Source organism: Apis florea, unplaced genomic scaffold, assembly GCF_048593485.1.
Source record: "Apis florea isolate Af1SG1 unplaced genomic scaffold, ASM4859348v1 contig_1615_pilon, whole genome shotgun sequence".
Lineage (NCBI taxonomy): Eukaryota > Metazoa > Arthropoda > Insecta > Hymenoptera > Apidae > Apis > Apis florea.
This window is the reverse complement of record NW_028256416.1, coordinates 5,753,672-5,765,590: the sequence shown is the minus strand read 5'-3', so window position 1 is coordinate 5,765,590 and position 11,919 is coordinate 5,753,672.

Here is an 11,919-nt window from a genome sequence, read left to right as displayed (position 1 = left end):
TTTATAAATGGAGATTATTTTTTAAAAATGTTAATTAGTTAATCTTTTAATTTCCATCTTTAAAAATTTTGTAAAAATCGAATACTAACGTTACATTTTACAATGTAAATACATAACAACAGTAATGTATAAGAATTTTATGTCTTTATTTTTAACCCTTTACATCTTTTACATTTATTTCTTATTTTAATTTTAAGGAATGATATTCCACGCGATATTACAAGCTATTACATTTTATATATCGTATTACGTAGCATATTCGTGTTCAGAAGAAAATGTAAATTTCATTACAAGGAAGAAAACGGAATAAGGGTAAAAATTATTTTACAGCGAAGTATTTTTTTATTTACCATGTTATAATACCATATTCTTCAATAATAATATACTATCTATTCTTCTCAAGTATCCTCATAAATTTTGCTTCCTCAGAGCTTAAACGTAAACGAAGGAAAAATGGCTTCCTTGCCACGTGTTGCTTTCTTATGTTAAAAACGCATTTAAAGAAGAGTACGTTGCCATGGGAACAAATGTTCTTCGTATGGCGAGGTTAAATGAAATATATCTTTGTCTGTGCGATATTGAACGATATATTTTATTTTTATTCCTATATTTTTTTCCATTGTTTAAGAATGAAAAATTGTCAAGGGACTTTATCCTCCCGAGCAAGATATAAAGATATAAAGATTCTGGAATTTTAAACGTATGCAAATTTCACGTATGATTTCTTCATTTGCATCTTTCAACTATTACACAAAAATTACAGTGCTTAACAAATAGAAATATGTAATGTAATGAATTATACAAATTCAATCTTCGTAAAGTTTTCATAATATTTCTTCTGTAATTCACATAGATTAATTGAAGTCGTGATAAAATCGTTAAAGTCATTAGAAGATCATCAATTACGATAAGATAATGAATCATATCGAGATTTCGATTGAGCTTGAAAATCATTAATGATCGTTCAGAGTTACTTGAAGATCGAGAAATATGTTTGGAATAATATTCGAATATTTGGATTATTTTTTTAAAAAAATAACAAGACAACTGCACAAAATTACAAATATATCAATCGTGTTGCAAGCTTGCCTCGTGAATTCATAACGTTATCCAATGTTATCCTACAACAATATCAAGGATCATTTTGTACGACCAATATTGCCATAATATTGGTTGAAATGGTTGTCGAATTATTCACCAAGGAGCCAGCTATTCCATCCACCAAGTACGATGGATGTTTGCGAATCACTCGCGATAGTATTGGACGTTTCTATTGTTCCATGCACACGAATCTATTTATATTCTAAGGAGTACGATCTTGATACAGTGGCGAGTGTAAACAATTACGTCTTTTAAAACAAGTTGTGAAGTTGGAAAGGAAATTCTATTGAACGGTCTCTTCGTTATTTAACAACTTGACCATTTGTGTTTAATTCAATAAAATTGAATGGATAAATTCGAGAACGATTTTTCACTTTTTGCTTTATATTTCAAAAAGTTTAAAGATTTCGTTTCGTTTCTGGTCACGTTTCACTTTTAAAAAATTCATACTTGGAAAAACAATTTTTTGGGCAAGATATTAATATTTGAAAGATATGAGACAAGGCTCGATTTTCGGGTAAAATTTTATTCCGTTCGAAGCGTGAACATGATGGATGATGTTATAACAGTACACAACAAGTGGAGAGGATATTATATGGATTAATAATATTACTTTCAAGCGCTTAAAAACATGATTCTGAATAGGAGTCGAAACGATATACAAAAATCAAGTCACGTAATGGAAAGAGATCATACACTGCGAGCTTTACGACAGAACGTTGTGGAGATATACGTAAGAAGTTGAAACCGCTTCGAGTTGCGATGTAATATTGCTTGAAACCACGTCGAATCGTGCAACTTTTGTCCATCATCCCTTTCAACATCGTGGTAAAGCTCGAAATTCCAGCGTAGATATTTAGAGTAATAATATTTTTCATTTACAATTAATTAAAAATCACCATCCAATTTAAATTTCCTTCCTTGAAACCCCTTCCTTTAACGCTATGATAATATTCCCAGTTTCGCTTAATACCTTTCATAACATTCATACGTTACTGCACTTTTTCACCTACTCTCATGATTCAAACTTTACGCTTTTAATTTTCTCTCCTACGACAACTTCTACTCAACTCGTATAATTAAAAAATAAAAAGAAAGAAAAAGACATACGTATACACTCTTTCAACTTTTCCTTCCTAGAATTACAATTAATTCGTCGCAAATGGATAGTTGAAAAAGAAAAGAAAAGAGAGAACTCCTTTTAATCAAAATTCCTTACATAGAGCAACGTAACGACAACTGAAATCCTGATGCAACGATCCTCTCTCTCTCTCTCTCAACTGGCTGATTGGACGGCCAAATCCGACAATCGTAATTCCCTTTTACACGGGAAGGTGATCCCAACTGTGATCGAGGCGTGGAACGACAACAGTCGAGTGATATACATCAACGAACGAGCCGATCACGTCTGACGCGTGACGTACCAATTCCACTTGATCGACGCGTGTCACAACTCGGTCAATTAGGTCGGCGAGGATGGTCTCGTATTCAATTCGTTTGCGCGGACAATGAAACGATAATCAGGATTAACGACACCCCGAAATATCGGGATTATTCGAGGGCAAGTTTCAACAGGGGGTTGAAGCAATCCTCGCCATACGTGGTGTAACCGAAACGGGTATAAAATACGCTTGCGTATGCGGATGGGGGAAACGGGAGCAATTAACGGTCCGAGTGCGAAATCGTGTAAGCGATTCTTGAATAAATAACCGAGCGAGACTTCCGTTTGCGATCCACTGGAATATCACGTGGGGAAAAAGGGACGCGTTTAAAGGGAAATAAACGATTTCGTTTTTGTGTAATTGGGGAAAAATTATTTTGACTCGGTGAGGATTTGGCGGGTTTGTCTTTGGATTTGAGGTAATTCTCGTTTGAGAATTCGGAATTTTTGAGGTTTGTGATGATCGTTTTTCTGTGAATAAGGGTGGGGATTAATTTAGTATCAATCGGTGAGAGTTTTAAGGATTTTTTGGATTTTTGGATTTAAGGTGCGTTTGAGAATTTGGAAATATTTGTAATCAATAATTTTTGTAAATAAGGGATATGGAGATATTTCTTTTTTTTATCAATTAATGAGAGTTTTGAGGAATTGTCTTTGGATTTGAACTATTGAGAATTTTGGAATTAGAATTTAGATAAAAAAAAAGTTTGATATAGTTTTTATTAATTGAATATTTGAAAGTTGAAAGTTTTTTTTAATCTCGCCACAGAAAAATAGTATATTTTTTTTTAATCCCAGGCATATTATAATTCACATATATTTATTAGTTTCATGACTCTGTAAATGTCGTATAAATATGTATATTATCCGCCAACTCGATACTCGCCATCATCAATCTTCATCACTTAAGCCGCTAGTCCATCCACTCCATGCTTCCCAGAAATACAAATTCGACAACTCCATCGATTTAAAATGACTAGCCATCTTCACCGAGATGAGAATAAACAGATTAATCAATATCACGAATAAAACAAAGCTGAGGAAGAGTTATAAATTTACTAGGCGTGACTACGCATGATAAAATCCTGTTTGATGAACCGCTACAACGGGAAATAAACCAATTAAGCGTGTTCATCTTGCCACTTTATAAAACGAATTAAATAATCATCACTTTAAACTGTATCGTAATCAATCTTCTCTGTAATCTTTGAACAATTATAAAGAGCTCTTCTTAGAAGAGTTATTCGCTTTTGATACATCAAAAAATGCAATTTTAGAGAATTTTAAAAGTGGAGTCCAGATTTTAATTTTAATATTCTATTTTCCGATTATTATGCCTACAAATCTATGTTTGTCCACATTTTTATACACACAAAAAAAAAAAAGAAACATTTCAAAATTTTTCAAAATATTTGAATTCATCGATGCAATCCCACAATAAATCCAAAAACACGTTTGTCGAGTTAGCAACATAAATAAAATAAATAAATAAATATCTCTGTTCAGGTTCATAAGTGCAATTTCAATCGTCTACACGCTTTGGAAAATTCTCCAGGAAATCCGAATTTGTAAATTATTATAATCGAACGAGATTAAAGAGTTAGAAGCATTATTTCTTCCGCTATGGATTTCCTTTTTGGAGAGAAAGAACGTAGAGGAGGAGCTCTCGAAAGCATTTTCATTTCTCGTTTCGTTGTCTACGCATAGAAATTTCGAGGAAAGGTTGGTGTAATTAGAGGAATGGCTGTCATGATTTTCGGGATGGAGTGAGTAATGAGGATGAGGGGACCGTTTTGGAAGGGTGTTTCTGATGAATTGTTAAACGATCGGTAGGAAATTGTTGTGGAAATTTATAAATTATATCATTTTGTTAAAATTCGTCGATTTCGAAACTGGAAACTAGAAAGATTTAATTATTTATTTATTTAATTATGAATAAATATTAATGTTTATAAATATTATGTAAATAAGTAGATTGAAACAACAAAGGGTAATTAATTATACTGATTATTACGAATTGTTACATTAGGATGATTTATCGTTCAATTGTGAATGAAAATAATAATATTTCGTATAATAACAATAATTCAATGTTTATTATTACGTAGATATTATTCGCGCCCTTTGGTATAACGCGCTCGATGAGTCACCAATTTCAAATAAATTAATTAATTTTGCGTATAAATTTTCTAATTTAAAAGGGAAAACTCCAATAATCTCACAGATGTATAAATATTTCATTTAAAAAACAAGGAATACATTTTTTTTGTCTCTTTTAAAAATCTTTATACAATTAATCGCGGTATCCACCACGAAAAATTATTTCCAATGTATCGCGATTGTTTCTCTGTTACAAACATTATTAACTTGTAATTTGAAATCTGGAATCAAAGTGAGGATTCGGACTTCGAGATAGTTGCACGGGGATATTGCGCTAATTGGAAGAGTGTTTATTTTCACAAGGATATCAGAATTGATCATTCACCAGCGAGGTATCCAACACCTCGAAAGTTGCACCGAAAATGAACGGTAATCGAGGTTAAACAGGATTAAAAATAAAAACACACGATGATCACACAACCGGATATCGAGATCTCTGATGAAGTTGAAGAGAAACCTTTCGACACACCATTCGCCATCTTTTTCTCCCTATTGAAATTTGAAGTGTTGATAAATAACAAAAATTACGATCATTGATAAAGAGAAGGAGGAAAAGAAGGATCTAAATTTTATAAACGAGCTTTCGAGAAAGAGAGGATCTGAACGATCGTTTTTTAAAAAAAAAAATCTCGTCCACTTTTTTTTTTTTCCTTTTTTTCATTTCAAATCCAAATCATTCGAACGATTGATAAATAACAAAAATTACGATCATTGATAAAGAGAAGGAGGAAAAGAAGGATCTAAATTTTATAAACGAGCTTTCGAGAAAGAGAAGATCTGAACGATCGTTTTTAAAAAAAAAAAATCTCGTCCACTTTTTTTTTTTCCTTTTTTTCATTTCAAATCCAAATCATTCTATACTCGAGAACGATTGAATAAATAAACAAAAATTACGATCATTGATAAAGGAAAAAGATTGATAAGAGAAGGAGGAAAAGAAGGATCTAAATTTTATAAACGAGCTTTCGAGAAAGAGAGGATCTGAACGATCGTTTTTAAAAAAAAAAATCTCGTCCACTTTTTTTTTTTTCCTTTTTTTCATTTCAAATCCAAATCATTCTACGCTCGAACGATTATGGAACGAGCGATTCTCGACGTAACGTGTCGTGGTTAACAGGATCGATTTTAAACACCGTGTACCATGCGTTGCCGCTTGTTTTATTACCGCGTTTCAATTAATTCCCAGCGATACATTTGGCGAGGAAGAGGGGGGTGGGGAGGGAGAGAGAGAGAGAGAGGAAGGGAGATTCTATGCGCGCGAAAAATTGGAAACAATGTACACGAAGCACGTATATATGTACTTCCTCGTTTATGTACCGAAAAAAATGTCATTTTCAGGGAAGAATAACTGGAACAAATGTGTGGAATTGTTGCGGAATTATTACGCGTTGCCACTTTTGTTTTGCGCGAGAAAATGATTTTTCTTTCTTCCTTTTTTTTTTTTTTTTTTTTTTGAAGTTCGATATTTTAAAAATGACGAAAGCGTTTGTCGTTTTATCGTTTCCGTGAAAAATTTTTTTTTCTTTTGATCGTCATTTTTCGACTTACTTTTGAATTAAAATGGTATTAAGATTATATATAATTAATTTACTTAATTAATATTTGTAATTGGAACAGGACAATTTATATGAATAATTCAATTTCTTAAGTTATTGAAAATATTGATAATTGAAAAATGTCTCTGATGATCTGTAAATAAATTATCGAGTTGCATCTGAAAGAAGAAAGACAATATCGTGTTTCGTTGGAAGATGAAATTGTATTACTTTAAGATCGAAGAAAATTGGAATTGGAATTTTGAACCGCGTTCAAAAAAATTTTTCTGCGTCTCTTTCTTGTTAACAAATAAAATTACAACAACAATAAAATATACAATATGCGTAATACGATGTATTAAATTTGTAATAAGATATTAAATTATTCGTTATTATTATTACACGATCATCAAAAAACAGCCTTCAAACGATTTTAATTCTTTAATTTCAATCAAATTCCACTCCGAATACAAAACCTGTCAATAAACCAATAATTGAAGCCCATTGACACAAAAAAAAAAGCGTCCCAATAAACGAATCACAATCTGTAAAACCTTTCGATAAATCAATTACAATTCGACAAATTAAAAAAAAAAGAAAATGAAGTTCGAAGAAACTTCAACAAATTCAGAAAACCTGTCAAATAGTCAAATTATTTTTGGTAAATTAAAAATACGAATCTATCGATAAAGTTTAATCAGAAATTTAAATGGCGGCCATTTCAATTATATTGAAAACATCTTCTCGATAATTTCGTGAATAAATAAATCGTGAACAGAAAATACACTTTTTAACCTAGAGTAAATCTTATTTATCGTGAAAAGCGAAAATTTAATCCAAATCATCTTGGGGTATTACGAACATCATTTAAAATTTTGAATTTCACTTCAGGATGAAGACTAACATTTCCACGCTGTTTAAATTTATTCAAATCTTTGAATTCCTTTAATCCATTCTTTTTAAGATTGAAAAGATAAAATTTCAAAAAAGAAAGAAAAATTATCGAAGATATTAATTACGAAGCAGATAACGTGAAATTGAAAAATGTCAAGGTGCCAATCATCATCCTGGGTAATTAAAAGAAAGAAAAAAAATAAGAAAAGAAGAAGAAGAAGCGTGACGACATCGTTTGCTTTCCTTTAATTAGAAATAACGAAGAAGAAAGCGATGAAAGCCGCGGATAATAAACCGGAAGCTCACGTTCGGAAGCTGAGGGTACATTTTACGGTAAGAGGAGCTTAACTCATTACGGACTGAGCGGTTAAATTAAGCATAAAAGTCACGTAAACCCTGTCTTATTGAGAAACGTAAATAAATAACGTACATTGTTCTGCCAATCATGCAAGCTGGCTAAACAAAAATACAAGAGATATTTCAATATGATGCAAAAAAAAAAAAAAAAAAAACGTAAAATACTTTACTTATCTCGTTTTTAAATTAAAATTTTACGTAATCTGTACACCTTTCTTTACAAATATATATAATTTTTCCTTCTAGAGTGGAATAAACAGTATATTTCTTTTCTCTTCTTTTCTTGCATTACATATGTTATGTTAAAAGAAAAATAATAATGGAAAGTTATAAAATGCAAGTGGACAAATATACAAATTAAACGAGCAAAGTATCACGAATAAAAATTGTGTTCACAGAAAATTTATCGATAAAAGATTGGTTCGTAAACGGTTCACTATTTTTGTTTTCGCAAGGGATATATCAATCCCCGCGAATCGTTGAAAGAGAAAATAAATTTCAAAGGGAACGATCTCGTCTCTGAAGAATTGTAAAAATAATCGAAGACCTTTAAGAACGAGGGGTAATCTCGTTGAAGTTATTGCAGGGCAGATTAAGGGTTTAATTTTTAGAAATGTTATCCCTATCGAGGAACAAATCAACGCTCGTTGCGTCTTCTTCAAAGCTTGAAAACTATATCAAAAATTTGAGAAATCACTTTCTCCCTTTTTATTAATTTGAATTTTACACGATGCCAATAATTCGAATAATTCAAACTAATAAGAGATAAAATACATTCGTCGCAACAACGACAACCGTAAACCTAAAAATTAAAACTTCAAGAGAAACGAAACTTGCTTTAAAACTTCTGACCTCGAAATTTCGAAAAATTAAAAATGCGTATAATAAAATTTGAAATCTTAATCTTCGAGTCGACAATTATTTGCAACAATGAAACGAAACAACACATCTTGATGCAGCATCGAACGAACACATTTACCGAATCGTCGTGACGTGGCACGCGTAGTTTTCGTTTAATTAATGGAAAAAGGGGGAGAGAAAGATTAAAAAAAAAAAAAAAAATAGGGGGAGAAGGCAGTGAAACGAGTCGCTCGCCGAGTCGAACAATGCGTAATAAACGTAAAACGCGAGCCTCGAGCGAATCGTTTCGAGCGAGTTTCGTTATTACGAACTCGTTTCGCTCGGCCTCTGGCCATTTTTCTTCTTTAGAATCCAGCCCCTGAATCGAAAGTTGTTTTACGACCTCTCCCTTGTTCCTCGGGCCTGATCCACGCCATTTTAAAGATTAATGTCTCGAAAATGGTGCAGGCGGACAGGATTTTTGCACCTGTGTCCACTGATCGATCATTTGAATCCTCCTTTCTTTTGCGTACCAAGAATCGAATACACTCGAGGGATAAAGCTCTCTCGAAGCTTTGTGAAAGTGCTCTCGAATGTTTTATTTTTTTTTTTTTTTTTTTAGAGCAAGTAGAAAGAAAAATATACCAGTTTCGACCAGTTTTATTTTTTCTTTCTTCTGTCTTCCCTTTCAGAGTTCCGTTTATTAAATCTCTGACGACAGAACAACGTTAATTATGTCAGCTGATCAAGTATCGACAGGATTTCATTTCTACATAAAGATAATTACAAGTATAGGCAATAAGCCTCTTGATCGTAAGTCGGAATTTAGGATTTGAAGTCCTACGATTTAGGATAATCCAAGTTTCCACAATGGTTTATTAACCCCATCAACGATCCTCGAGAGAAAGGAAATCGACGGAAGGAAAGGCGAACGAGCCTTGCATTTTTCCCGTCAGACCCACGGCTCTTACATTTTCGTCGCAGCACGAGAAACATTTAACCCTAGTTTGTCTGTTTGAACGGGCGACGAGACACGACGAGTCTCGAGAACGAGAACGCTTGACACGGATACGGGAAATGAGATGGAAATATAATTTGTATCTTCTTCTTCGAGGCACTTATTAAAAACCGAGGAGGAAATCCGCGTTCGACATCGTTTTCAATTATCTATGAAAAAGCGAATCACGTTTAATGTTTCGGTAAACAATCGGGCTTGGCGGACCAGGCGAGCGTTCCTGCCTATCTGTCCGCTCTTTGATATGGAAATTTCGTCGAAATCCTTCTGCTCTTCATCCATTCTTTCGTTTCCACTGTGAGACCTTTCTGGTCGATTATTGGCAGAGTTATGCTACTTGGAATTATTAGATTTGATTTTTTGGTGTTATATTTTTATGTTTATGGGTAATAATAGACTTGTGCTCTGCTTGGATAACAATGGAAGATGCAGATTTAATAAATTTTTAATAAATTTCTTCTTCCGCTCTTCATTCACGAACGTATTCTTTTTTTTTCACTGTGAAACCTTTCTGGTCGATTATTGGCAGAGTTGTGCTACTTGGGATTATTAGATTTGATTTTTCGGTGTTATATTTTTATGTTTATGGGTAATAATAGACTTGTGCTCTGCTTGGATAACAATGGAAGATGCAGATTTGTTTGATAAAATTCTTCTTCATCCACGAACGTATTCTTTCGTTTCCATTTCTGGTCGATTATTGGCAGAGTTGTGCTACTTGGGATTATTAGATTTGATTTTTCGGTGTTATATTTTTATGTTTATGGGTAATAATAGACTTGTACTGTACTTGGATAACAATGGAAGAGTGAGAGAATGCAGATTGGTTTGATTTATTATTAATATAAAGGAAATGTAAGTGTCTTTTTTCTGATTATTCAATTTCACGTGATTAATTATTAATCATTCCACAAAGAGGTGTAAGTGTTGTAAATATAATAGTTCACATGTTTCATAAATTTTCAAATTCTATATACTACTTGTAGAAGTCATAGGTTGTACCACTTGCATTATTAAACTTTTAGTTCAACTACTTGTATGACTGAAGTTGTACAAGTTATGCATTGCTTATGATGGAATGCATATCAGGAAAAGTTGCGTTTGTGATATAAATTATTCGATTTCTAAATGAATTAAGAATTTTAAAATTCGCCACGAGCTCTGTTTCTCATTAATTACCGAGCTTAAGGATGAAAAAAAAAAAAAGAAAAAAGACAAAAGAGTCTTGTTAATTACCTGCATTCCCTTAATTGATACCAAGGAAAGCGTTCAAATGGTTACAAAAAAAGGCAACAACGATCGCACCGCTCACACGAAGTTCTCCATTTTTTACCATTCTATCCTTTCAACTGTTTCATTCCTCGCTGCATCCCTCTGTTATCTTTTCTCATTCACTTCAAACATCCATCGCATTTTCATCTGTACGTGTGCTTAAATATCCTCTCTAAAATAAAAGAAATACTATAAAATTACCGGAAATGCTTAAAATATTACAACCCCTTTTAAAAATAATCATCGATATCGATGATATCTCTCTTGAATACCGAAAAATAAAAATCGAAAAATATTCGAAATAACTAAAAGCATCGAAACACGTTCCAAACATATATATATATATTTTTTTTTCGACCATCCAAGAATGTTAAAAATAATATTATACAAATTATTAAACGACATCCATCTTCAAATATTTATTAAACGAACAATTCAATCGCACCTAAAAACACCGAAAATACACGCTCCAAACGTTTGTTTCCATCGAACCAAAAGTTTCAAAACACGTAAAAAAAAAAAAAAATCGAAAAGAATTCCCTCAAGTGCTTGCATCCCTCTAATTGATACGAAGGAAAACGTTCAAGGGATTGCAGAGAAAACAGAGCGACGATTGCACCGCAGGGAAAGGGAATTTCCCCATTTTTGCCCTCCCCCCTTCCCCCATCCCCGTTTTTTTCACCTCTTTTCACTCTCTCTCCCCCACCCACTACACCTCTTTTCACCTCCCCAATTTCACACCGCTCGATTTTCGTTCAACCTTCCGATACACACGCCCTCCCTCCTTACACCCTCTTCCCCCCTTTGTCCCTTTGTCGTTGGACGACGGTTACCTCTGACTTGCCTCTGACAGTTAACAATAGCCAACCTGCTGGCAACCCTCCCCCACCTGCTAATTTGCTCCGAATTTTTAACTGCATCCCCGCTTAAAGCCTCCCTCGCATTTCATCCCCTCCCCAGCGCTCCCCATTGTTCTCCTTTCTTCCTCTTTCGACAGCTACGCCCGCCTATCCCTCCTTCTCTCCTTCTTTCTCCCTTCCAATTTGGTTGGAACACGCGTGATGGTGGTGGAAAATTCTAAAGATAGGCCACCCTCGATGCTCGCCTCTAATCTCCACGTTTTGTCGCCACGTTATCGCGTATGGCTAACGAAAGTAAGTAAGTAGGCTCGTGAAAAGAGGCGAGCGAAAGAAAATGGGGGATGGATCCACCCAGGAACGAGGAGTGAAAAGATTTTTGGATGGATAGGGTGTGTTTGTGAGATATTGAAAAGAGTATATTTGATTAACGAGGTATAAAGTCTG